Source organism: Neovison vison, chromosome 1, assembly GCF_020171115.1.
Source record: "Neovison vison isolate M4711 chromosome 1, ASM_NN_V1, whole genome shotgun sequence".
NCBI lineage: Eukaryota > Metazoa > Chordata > Mammalia > Carnivora > Mustelidae > Neogale > Neogale vison.
Genome location: NC_058091.1, coordinates 239,039,823 through 239,053,002, shown reverse-complemented (window position 1 = coordinate 239,053,002; position 13,180 = coordinate 239,039,823). Strand labels below are relative to the sequence as shown.

The 13,180-nt window shown below is 39.0% G+C and overlaps 1 protein-coding gene and 1 pseudogene across 1 annotated transcript in view; one reads left to right on the top strand and one right to left on the bottom strand.

The window, feature by feature from the left end:
* Nucleotides 1-13,180, bottom strand: part of PFDN1 (prefoldin subunit 1) — a 62,974-nt gene that overhangs the window by 15,406 nt on the left and 34,388 nt on the right. The gene's annotated exons all lie outside the window — the stretch shown is intronic.
* On the top strand, nucleotides 6,757-6,919 carry LOC122897262 (annotated as a pseudogene).

Sequence of the window (13,180 nt, the reverse complement as noted above, 5' to 3'; positions counted from 1 at the left end):
CAGAGGGCTCAATTCTGAGCCTCACCTGATGTCAGCCTCTACCTTCGGCAACCCCTCCCCGAGGGAACAAACCTGTTTCCCTCAGCAGATCAGGCTTTCCTAGCTCCAGGGTCAGTACTAGCATTTGCAACTCAAGTCTAATTGAGTTGACAGCTCCAGCAGCCACCACAAAACCAAGGGCATAAACAGCCTCCTCACCAAGGAGGGAGTAGCCCCTTAGCACAGACTTACCCATATAGACATTCACTTAGGTCTCTGGATTCACACTACACCCTGTCCACACCTCTGGCAAGAGCTCTATACATCCTGCTGCATGACTCTCATTCATTATTCTCTAGCTACCTTTTTCTCCTTAGTGGACCCAATCCAGTTCTATTAACTTTAAATGACACCTATAAACTGACAATTTATACATAATTCTCAATTGTATTTCACTAGCCTGAAGGGCCAGATTCATGTATCCAACCGTCTATTCAATATCTTCACTTGGGTATCACAAACCAAACTTTCAATTTGCTTTTAAAATTACTTTTGAAACTTGAAGATCAACTAGGAGAAACTGACCAATGAATTACCAACAGCACATGTGTTCCCATAAACATGTGGAATCTCTGTGGAGTCCAGTATACATGGAATAGCACTGGCACTGGGAATAATTACTTGCGCAAAACAAGTAGTACTTCTACAAAGCGAGTGGAAACGATGCAGATTTCATTCATTTTAGCCTCAACTCTTTTCTCTCAGATCTCTCTAGCTTCATTTCTCACCCCAACCTCCTTTACCACTCCACTTCCAGACATCTATCGCCACTATTTCTTTGATCTGAAATGTTCTCTCCTCTGCCCTGGCCCTAAGCAAGCAAAATTCTGACTGTCAAGGTCCAGATGAAATGACCCCTCTCCCATGAACCCCTTCCAGATCTCTCCAAGAGGAAAATGAATGATACACATGGGAGGAAGGAGGGGCCAAATTTTTGGCCTTTCTTTCATCCCTACACCCAACTGTCTTTGGCTATACCTTCAAATATTTCCAGAGTCTGACCACCTCCACTGGCACCGTCCTAGTCCAAGTCACCATCAGTCTCTTACTTGGATAACAGTCTCCTAACAGATATCCATGCTTACACCCTTGTCCTCTATAATCCATTACCCTTTTAAAAGAATATTTATTTCTTTATTTGGGGGGGGTAGGCAAAGGGAGAGAGAGAATCTCAATCAGACTCCCCACTGAGAACGGAGCCTGACATAGGTCTCAATTCCAGGACCATGAGATCATGACCTGAGCCCAAATCAAGAGGTGGACACTTAACTGACTGAGCTACCCAGCCACCCCTAATCTAACCTATAATACAGTACCCAGTCTGGTCTCGTTAAAAAATGAAATCAGATCATCTAGTTCATCTGTTCAAAACCATTCCCAAATTCCCAATTCTAGAGCATAATCCAAAATCCTTAATATGGCCTGCAAGCCCTGTAAAATTTAATCTACTCCCAGACCCTTCCCTGATTTCTTCACCTAGTATTCTCTACCTCACTCAGCTCTAGCTGAACTGGCCTCCTTGCTGTTCTTCCAACTGGTCAATTACACTCTCACCTTCAGGTTTTCATATTTGCTAGCCCCTCTGCTTGGAGTTCTCTTCTCTCGGATGTACATGCAGCTTGTTCCAAGTACTGCTCAAATACCACCTTATAAGAAAAACCTCCCCTGTTAATACTATATAAAACAGCTTATATATTCCCATCATTCTCTCTCTCCTTACTCCAAGTTATTTTTCTTTTTAGCATTTGTAAATTATATTATTATCTCTTGCCCCCTCCCATTCACCAGAATATAAGCTCCATGCCCATGAGGGCCTTTGCTAATTCTGCCTATATCGCATATACCACTGCTTGGCATATAGCAAATACAACAGACTATATGTTCCTTAATGTGTAAGAGAAAGAACAAAAAGCCTCCACAGACATATCCTGTGTGTAATTCAGACACTCAGCAAACATTTAATAATGCCTTTTTAAAAATATGCGTATATGTCTTCTGGTCTTTCTAACAACGTTACTGGCCAAAGTCTTATGTTATGAATCTAGGAATTGTTTAGTCCTCCCAAAGGAATCAGTTTTAAGTGAAAAAGTTCAGCCTCTGCTATTAAAAGTATCTAAGTTTAAAAGTTTATGGCAATCGGTATTTTATAGTTTAGTTTGAAACTGGATCCAGTTTAAGGCTTCAACTATACAATCAGAAGCTCATTCTTTCTCTTTTATTTTTCTTTACCATTTACCTAGTGAAAAGAGACAGAGAGTATGCATTAAAGAAGCCTCTGAATTTGAACTCCAAAGAAAGCCTAGGTTCTAAACAAAAAATGAAGTTTTCCTTTATAAATTTCTGGAGCTAATTAAACTCAACCACAAATTTTATCTGTTTTGAACCACTTTAAAATATTTAAAGCACTGCCAGATATGTCATTCTACATGAATCACAAGACTTTATCATATGTACAGATCCCAGATAATCCTGAAGACTGTGTTCTAAATTATATATTTGAGAACCTTTAGTTCAGTTAAAATCATGATTTCATTAAGTTAGAGAGTAGGGCAGGTTGGTGACTTAAGAAATGTCCAAAAGTAAGCATTCCCAAAGCCTGCAGTGTCCAAGTGCTCAGATCCCAAAGCTTTAGGTAAACACCTGAAGCTCAACATTAATAGAGGCTTCCCCAAGACATTTCCCCCCAAATAATAAAACCAATCCATTTCTTTCTTTGGTGCTTAAAAAGTGGTCAGGTTCAGACCACCTTCCCCAACCCCCCCCAAAACAAATATATATATATATATTTATGTATGTGTGTATATATACACACACACACACACAAAGGAAGGGATTTGGGATACAACTTCAGATACAGAAATCAGTGAGCAACCTAAGATATACAAATCAATAATCTCTCAGGTGGGTCCACATAAACTGCAGAACACCACAATATAACTGAAACTTTGGTCCACCACTGGCAAATACATAGCAAGGGACAGGAAAGGCACGTAAATCATTCCTTTGTGAATTCCTTTGCTTTACAAACAAGTACTAGATTGCTATGTCTACTTTATAGAAAGTTATTTCTATTATTAGAAAAAACTGAAAGCAAAGAGAGGTCAAATCCAAGTAGAACTTCATGCTGGCGCTGTGGGTTAAAATTGCGCAGGTATACCGGGCTCAACCGTGCGGTAATTTCATCAAACAACCTGACTCTCTGAACAATGAGTTAGGGAAAAGGACTGAACAGAAAGATTTCTTTATTCTCACACTCATTCTCCCATCTTGTAATCACCGTTCTCTCCTTCTCACTCTCTCTCACACACTAACTGTGCATTTCCACTGCCAAAAGCCACATTAAAAGACGAGGAAAAGACTGCAATCACCTGGTTAACCTCTAGCATAACTACTGACTGGAGCATGCTCTGAGTCCCCCAGCGCTGGCTGTACTCTGCAAGTGGATGTGGGTGCGTAAGCCCACTGGGGCTTAGGAAAAAGGAGAGTTCAAACAATGTTCTTGTCAGCACTTTAAACAAAAAATCCATTCAGTTAGAATGGCACCATGTTCCTTTTGCCCTTTCTCCCTAGGAACTAAATTAAACAGATTACAGACAGCGGCAAGATCTGGCCTTAGAAAAGCCTCCCCCTTATTTATTATTTTTAGCAATTTAGTCCGACAACGCCTGACAACTAAACATGCCTAGAATAGCTAAAGGGAGGGGGGACTATCAGATACTACCAGCAAAAAAACACTAGTCATCACTTCCTCCAACCCTAAGAAAGAATCATTTTCCATGTCTTCATAGCATCATGCAGAGTTTGAGCTTTTAGAGTCTCACATAAAAACAGAGTCCATATAAAACATCAGTGGAAACCGATAACGCTTCCTGATCTGGAGGACTGTTCCACCCTCACATGTGTTTTCTTAAAAACAAAAGCAGAATAAAATGAACTAAGTTGTTTTACACAAAAGTTAGGAGTAAAATGCATCTGTGTCCATTCTGGAAGAATTCCATAACAAGATAATTATGTACCCAAAAGAAGGGCTTCATGAATAGTGATGGAATTCAAATATTTTTATTATGCTGGTGACAGGTGAAAGAACTGAAATAAGCTTAAGTGAGGAAGGAGAAACTCCTCTAATTAATCAAAATTAGCAAGAAAGCACCGCCCACAGACACTCTATTTATAAACGAAATAATATACTAAAAATTCTCAGAAAAAATGAAAAAACAAAAGGGATAACGTAGTAGAACTATCTGCATTAGCAGATTAAAATTCATAAAAATACTTTTTTTATTGTTTACTAAGGTAAAATGTCCATGTATATTCAGGAATTTATGATTTATGAACACTTTCTGAACATTTTTTGCCACTATTCTAAGTATGATGTATTATAAGACAGTATAAAATAAAGCTCTACAAACGAATAAAATGATGTCTTTCTGGGTCTGTTATTTTAACTTATATATGTGGGATTAATAATACAGCTCCATGCAAAATTATCTCTAAAACAGGTAATGCCCAATATATACCTTAAGCTATCACAAGCAATTACTGTAATTTAAGCAACTACTACAAAGATATCAAAAGAAATGTTACCTTTTACTACATTTTAAATCACAAAGCTGTGAGCAGAAAACTACTTTTATTTTACCTTCAAAGAAAAGGATTCCAATTAACTTTTTAAATTAAATCTGGACATGAAAGGAAACTGGTTTTTGTTTTGTTTTGCCTCCTTCCATCTTTTTTTAAGAGGGCATTTTTGCTCCTCAAGTGTCAATTCAGAAGAATACCAAGGCTATAACAATAAATTTAACAGAACTGCCCATAGATATCTTCTAATCCAATCTCTCATTTTACAGATGAGGACACTGAAGCTTAGAGTACAGCAAGGGGTAGAATTCAGAACTCCTAACTCAGCAGAAGGTATTTAAATTAGGAATCTAGGGTAATGAATGCTCTGTTGTAAATCTAGTGGACTTGGAGATCTCTATTTATGGTTCAAATATCAGTATGGATCTTGTTCTTTTGAGCTGACATGCAGAGTGTGCTCATTAATACAGGTGTGGCCTGTCCACACTGAGTTTCGAACAACTCACTTCCTCTGGCTAGTATCTATTACTTCGGGTTAGGGAAGACTTGTGTTTCTAAGGACTGACCAGACTCAGAATCTAGAGTAAAGAAAATATACTGATTAACTTCCCTTTACCATCTAGATACAAGAGCAGGGAGGCATGCAGTAACATGAAAGGAAATTCAAAGTCTACCTCATCAAAGAAATCATTCTCTAGACAGGCTGAAAGTGACTGCAGGAACTCTCATGCATGGGAGGGAGGAGGATAAAGACAAATAATCATGGTTAGGCACAGAGAAAAGTCAGATCACAAAAAATACAAAACAGTGAAACTTGAGGTCAGTCAACAACCCTCTGAAGCACTTAAAGAGATAGTCTGGTGTGGATATAGACAAATATTCTAAGAAGGAAATCAAGGCACCCTGGGAATGCATTCTACAATAAAGGATTAATAGACTGAAGATGCAGAAAGCTTAACTCAAGTCTAATTGGAATGCAAATCCTTCTTTTACCTTAACTATAAAATGAAGACACACATATCAGTCAACAAATGAAATCAGAGTGGTGTTATGTGTAAAATATTTGTAATATATATTTTACAAATAAGGAAGACTGTCTAGTTAACAGGCCAAATCTATTTGAAAGGATCACATCTGAGTTCTCACCAGAGCTGAAATATTATGTTTGAAGTAAACTCTATCCCCAATGTACAACTCAAACTGACAAACCTGAAATAAAGACTCACATGTTATACTGACTGAGACAGCCAGGCATCCCTGAACTGAAATATTTCTAATAAGGAAGTGAAATACCTCACAGTTTACATTGGGTAAATATTAGATCTTGGATCATAACAAAACATATACACTGACAGAGGCACTGAAAATATTGATAATAACCAACAAAGAATACTCAACCAGAAAAAGAGCATATTGGGCTTTTTCAGACTCGTCTTTCTCCAAAAGCCAAAGAGGAAGATTATGCAGCTACATTAAGCCTTAAGACACCAGGAAAGAGAGAATATATATAGTTCACTACAAACTTTAGGGCTTCCAACCATCAGGCTCTTTTAGATTTAAGTCTTAAATAACTAAAAACTATTTTAAAACAAACACCCATTTTTATAAATGTTGAGAATGCAAATGAATTCTATAAAGAGATAAGTATTCATATCTGAAATCCCAAAGTATGGGATGGCAAGAGAAACATCACTCAGGACTCTCCAAGTCAAAACATGGAACAGAGATGAATTTACTAACTTTCAATTATTTTTTTTAACAACAAAAAAGCCACTCAGAGGGTCTAGTGACCTAGCTGGAGGTGGGATACCATCAAGCTAATTTTTAGAGTACAGACATTTTATACTTTAGTACTCAAAGTCTTGGGTCAGAGCAGCAGAGGTCTCTGAAAAAGAGCTCCCTTCAGCAAACGACTAAAGATAAATTGTACATTCTATTAAACATCTTGACTTGTTAAGAATAAAAACGGACTCTCTATGAAGATAAATTGTGGTAACTCTACATAACGGAATAACATACAGCAATGAAAATGAACAAATCACAATCTCGAGTAACACAGACAAACCTCACAAACACAACGGTGATCAAAAGGAGGCAAAAAATACAGATAGTGATTTTGTTCATATGAAGCGCAAGAACAGCTTTGCGCAGTGGCAGTATCGTAGCCAATGAGGTTTATCCGAGGCGCGATTATTGCTAATTGAAGCGCAAGAACAAAAGAAGTAAAATACACTGTTTGGGGGGGGGTGTATATAGGTGGTAAAATTTTTAAAAAGGAGAAAGGAAAGAATACAATTGCACCAAAAAAAGTAAGATACCTCGGAATAAACCTAACCAAAGAGGTACAAGACCTGTACTCTGAAACCTTAACACTGATGAAAGAAATTAAAGATGACACAAGAAACGGAAAGACATTCCATGCTCATGGATGCAAGAACAAATATTGTTAAAATGTCCATACTACTCAATCTACACATTCATACAATCCCCATCAAAACACTAACAACATTTTTCACAGGGCTAGAACAAACAATCCTAAAATTTGTATGGAACCACAAAAGACCCCAAATAGCCAAAGCAATCTTGAAAAAGAAAAGTAAGGGCGCCTGGGTGGCTCAGTAGGTTAAGCCTCTGCCTTTGGCTCAGGTCATGATCTCAGGGTCCTGGGATCGAGCCCCGTATTGGGCTCTCTGCTCAGTGGGGAGCCTGCTTCCCCCTCTCTCTGCCTGCCTCTCTGTGTGCTTGTCATCTCTGTCAAATAAATAAATAAAATCATTTCTAAAAAAAGAAAGAAAGAAACAAAAAGAAAAGCTGGAGGCATCACAACTTCAGACTTCATTTTATACTACAAAGCTGTAGTCATCAAGACAGTTTGGTACTAGCACAAAAACAGACACACAGATCAATGGAACACAACAGAAAACTGAGAAATCAGGACACCTGGGTGGCTCAGTTGGTTAAGCAGCTGCCTTCAGCTCAGGTCATGATCCCAGCATCCTGGGATCCAGTCCCACATTGGGTTCCTTGCTTGGCAGGGAGCCTGCTTCTCCCTCTGCCTCTGCCTGCCACTCTGTCTGCCTATGCTCGCTCTTGCTCCTCTCTCTCTCTGACAAATAAATAAATAAAATCTTTAAAAAAAAAAAGACTGAGAAATGAACCCATAACTATATGGTCAATTAATCTTCAACAAGCAGGAAAGAATATGTAATGGGAAGAGACTATCTCTTCAAAAAATGGTGCTGGGAAAACTAGATAGCTACAAGCAAAAGACTGAGACTAGACCGCTTTCTTACACTATACACAAAAATAAATTCAAAATGGGGGCAGCTGGGTGGCTCAGTGGGCCTCTGCCTTTGTCTCAGGTCATGATCCCAGCATTCTGGGATCGAGTCCCGCACTGGGCTCTCTGCTCGGCAGGGAGCCTGCTTCCTCCTCTCTCTCTGCCTGCCTCTCTGCCTACTCGTGATCTCTGTCAAATAAATAAATAAAATCTTTTTTAAAAAAAATAAATAAATAAATTCAAAATGGACTAAACACCAAAAGGTGAGACCTGAAACCATAAAAGTCCTAGAAGAGAACAAAGGCAGTAACTTGTTTGACATCAGACATAGCAACTTCTTTCTAGATTATAACTCCTGAGGCAAGGGAAACAAAAGCAAAAATAAACTATTGGGACTACATCAAAATAAAAAGCTTCTTCACAGAGAAGGAATCTATCAACAAAAGTAAAAGGCAGCCAGGGCACCTGGGTGGCTCACCCACTTAAGCACCTGACTCTTGATTTCAGCTCAGGTCATGATCTTGGGGTCCTGAGACTGAGTCCACCACTGTACTCCATGCTTAGCAGGGAGTCTGCTTGGGATTCTCTCTCTCTCTCTCTCTGCCCCAGGCCCTGCTCAGGCACATACTCTCTCTCCCTCTCTAAAATAAATAAATAAATTATATCAAGAACTTGTTAAACTCAACACCCCAAAAATGAATAATCCAATTAAAAAACAGGCAGAAGACATAAACAGACATATTTCCAAGAGAGACATACAGACATCCAACAGACTTACTAAAAAGGGCTTAATATCGCTCATTAGGGAAATGCAAATCACAACTACAATGAGAGATCACCTCACACCTGTCAAAATGACTAAAATCAAAAACACAAGAAACAACAGGTGTTGGCAAGGATGCAAAGAAAGAAGAACCCTCATGCAATGTTAGTGGGAATGCAAACTGGTGCAGTTATGCTGGAAAACAATATGGAGATGCCTCAGAAATTTAAGGGTAAAACTACAATTTAGCAATCACTCAACTAGGTATTTACCCACAGAATAAAAACAGTACTAATTCAAAGGGATACATGCGCCCTGATACTTACAGCATTACCTACAAGAGCCAAATTATGGAAACAGCCCAAATGTCTACCAACTGATGACTAGATAAAGATATGGTATATATTATACAGCCATTTAAAAAAAATGAAATGTTGCCATTTCCAATGACATGAATGGAGTTAGACAGTATTATGCTGGCAAAATAAATCGGTCAGAGAAAGACAAATACCATATGATTTCACTGACATGTGGAATTTAAGAAAAAAAACAAATAGGCAAAAGGAAAAGAAAGAAAAAGAGGCAAACCAAGAAGCAGACTCTTACTTATAAAGAACAAACTGGGGGCGCCTGGGTGGCTCAGGGGGTTAAGCCGCTGCCTTCGGCTCAGGTCATGATCCCAGGGTCCTGGGATCGAGTCCCACGTTGGGCTCTCTGCTCAGCGGGGAGCCTGCTTCCCTCTCTCTCTCTCTCTGCCTGCCTGTCTACTTGTGATCTTTCTCTGTAAAATAAATAAATAAAATCTTTAAAAAAAAAAAAAAAAAAGAACAAACTGATTGTTACCAGAAGGGAGGTGTGTGAAGGGATGCATTAAGCAGGTGATGGGGATTAAAGAGTACAATTGTGATGAGCACCTGTGACGTATGGAAGTGCTAAATCACTATATGAAACATTTGAAACTAAGGGTATACTGTATGGTTTGTTTGGGTTTTGGGGAGGGGGGCTGAGGATTTCATTTATTTATCTGAGAAAGAGAGAGAAAGCATGAGCAGGGGGAGGGACAGAGGAAGAAGCAAACTCTCCATTGAGCAGGGAGCACAACATGGGGCTCAACATGCAGCTCAATCCCAGGACGCTGGTATCATGACCTGAGCCAAGCAGGTGCACCAGTACACTGTACATTAACTAAACGGAATTTAAGTGAAAACTTAAAGGAAAAAGTTAATACCTATCACAAAAATTAGGGTTGTAGCTATAGGAAGGGGCAGGAATGGCACTGTGATTAAGGGAAGAAAAGAGTGGGAGAGCCTGATGCATGTCAATTTGTATTAAGCTCTATGTATTTTAAGGTGGTTTTTTTTTTTTAAGATTTTATTTATTTATTCGACAGACAGAGATCACAAGTAGCGAGAGAGGCACGCAGAGAGAGGGGGGGAAGCAGGTTTCCCCGCTGAGCAGAGAGCCTGATCCCAGGATCCTGGGATCATGACCTGAGCAGAAAGCAGAGGCTTTCACCCACTGAGCCACCCAGGCTCCCCTTTTTTTTTATTTTAAATGCTATATTTCACTACAAAATAAATGACTAATTTCTTAATGGATTCTAAATTTTGAGCTATGCCAGCACTGAGTATAATTCTTGTTTAATGTGTTTTTAAAAATCCCATCACTGGCTCTTCTCTCACCTGTCCTTCTCTCGAAACATAAGAGAATCACTGTCTATCATGTAATAGTGTCCATCTGACATCACCTCCAAAGAGGGGTTCCCATAATTTCCACAACGGTGCCACCTTAAAAATGAAGTACTCAGGGCAAAACATGGACATCCAGCCAAGTGCCTACCAGTTACCACCCATGCTATGGAAAAAATGATCTTCAATAGGCAGAGTAAAACTTCCTCAATCATGGGAACTCCTCCAAAACATTTTCTCATCAGAGTCTCAAAACTCAGCCAATTGCAGAATGTCACAAGCACCTCCTACCAGTTCCCCTGCCACTATTCTTCCTTCTTGTTTCAGGAACCACTATCTGACCAAAATTGTTGTTTTTTGTGCAAGAGTTGGGACTTTTACAGTTTTTTAGATTTTATTTACAGCATGGGCTACAGAGCTATTTCACAACCCTGAGATTATAACATTTTGCGTCAAAAGCAGCATTATGCAGGCCAGAATGTCCTGGGTTTCCTTACTCTTATTTTTATTATGTCACTGCTAAGTTAACCAGGGTAGTGGAAGGTGTGGTGACCACGTCAAAGATAAAGGAGAGAAAGTGGTCACCCAGTACACGTGGGTGTCTAAAAGCTAATGAGGACTTTAGACTAAATGCAGATGAGGCTCAAGCAATAATTGCCCCTCACCTGGAACAAGGGAGCAAACCTAAACACTAAACCTAAAAACATTTTGGTGTCCAAAATGCGGTCAAACACATCACTGAAAGCTTACAGTTATCTCAAGGATTCCAAAACGTTGAGATTCATAAGGCAAGAGGGTCAGAAATTGAGCTCTAGGCTCATCTGAAAGCTGAATCCAATTTTTTTTTAAAAGCAAAAAAAAAACTCCATAAATTATACCCTTCTTACTTCAAAAAAAGTGAGCAAAAAATACAGGAAGTATTTTTTTTCACTCTTTAGAATAAATTTCCTCAATCAATAATGTTGAAACTCAACTTTAACTAAAACTGAATTTTCTCAAACAAAACAAAATAACAAAAAACAACTTCTATATTCCCACTGTAGCAATGTTGTACATTTCAAAAAGAAAATTATTTTTACAAAGACAGATGAGAGGTACCTGGCTGACTCAGTTGGTGGAGAGTGCAACTCTCGATCTTAGGCTTGTAAGTTCAAGCCCTGCATTGAGTGTAAAGATTACTTAAAAGTAATTTTAAAATCTTAAAAAAAACAAAACAAAAACAGATAAGACTCAGAGTCATGGGGGCACCTGGGTGGCTCAGTGGGTTAAAGCCTCTGCTTTCAGCTCGGGTCATGGTCTCAGGGTCCTGGGATCAAGCCCCACATCAGGCTCTCTGCTTGGCAGGGAGCCTGCTTCCCCCCTCTCTCTGCCTGCCTCTCTGTCTACTTGTGATCTCGCTCTGTCAAATAAAAAAATAAAATATTTTAAAAAAAAAACCTCATAGTTATGATTCCAAATCCCAATTATACTCATGTCATTTAAGAAATTAAGCTTTTGTACTTTTCTAACAACATATACTGTATTATGTATCATATACATTTTCAGCTATTTTATTTAAAAATTACTAGAATTTTTTTTAAGATTTTATTTATTTATTTGACAGAGAGAGAGAGACAGTGAAAGAGGGAACACAAGCAAAGAGGGAGAAGCAGGCTTCCCGCTGAGCGGGGAACGCTCAGTCCCAAGACTCCAGGATCATGATCTGAGCCAAAGGCAGATGCTTAACCAAATGAGCCACTCAGGTGCCCCCTCAAAACTATCAGAATTGGTAAAAAACAGACATAAATAACATGGTTACTCTATCATACTAAAGCCATCATTTTATATTTTCTCTTAAACAGGATCAGCATCATTGGTCTACACTAATTACCATTAGGATGAAATGGTGTTTGTTCCTCCCAGAATTTGATTTATAAAGATTTACCATCTTTATAAAGGACAGATAAAAATCTAAAAAACACTATTGTACTGTGAATCTGTTAATGAAAATATTTTCTCATCAATCCCAGTAAAATGACTACGGTTCAAAGAATAACCCAACATTTGGGTAGTATTTTGTAAACACAGGAGTGTTAAGAATAAAAAGAAAAGACAGTAAGACTACCTTCCCAATTAGCTAGTACTTGCCTTTACCCTTGCAGTAAGTAACATAACTCCCTATATCAAGGGAACATGAAGGCAGGGTATTAGTACCTGAAAGAGGAGAGAGAGAGAGCAAGCAGTGGGGAGGGACAGAGGGAGAAGCTGACTCCTCACTCAGTAGGGAGACCAACACAGGACTTGATCCCAGGACCTTGAGATCACGCCCAAGGCAGCCCCTTAACCAACTGAGTCACCCAGATGCCCCCAGGAAACCCTATTTGTAATTGTCTCAAGTGGTGATAGTTTTTATGCTCAAATTACCGCACTGTGGTATGAAACTGATAAAATCATTAGAGAGAACAAGGAAAAAGGACCTGATTTAAGACTGAGGAATCAGAAAATGCTTCTTAGAAGTAGCCCTAAACTAAGATCTTGAGTATTAATATAGGGAGCCACTAATAACTACAGGAGGAGAAAGTTCCCCAGTGGAGGAAATTATTTTTTCCAAAGATCTAATAGAAACAAAGAAAGCACAGCAAGTTCTAAAAACAGAATTATTTCTGAAAGGCTGGAGTATAAAATGTAAAAGGCAGCAAAGAGGGGCACCTGGGTGGCTTAGTTGATTAAGCATTTGCCCTCAGCTCAGGTCATGATCCCAGGATCTTGGGATCTAGCCCCACATTGCGCTCCCCACTCGTCGAGAGGCTGCTTCTCTCTCTCCTCCCCACTCATGCTCTCTCACTATCTGTT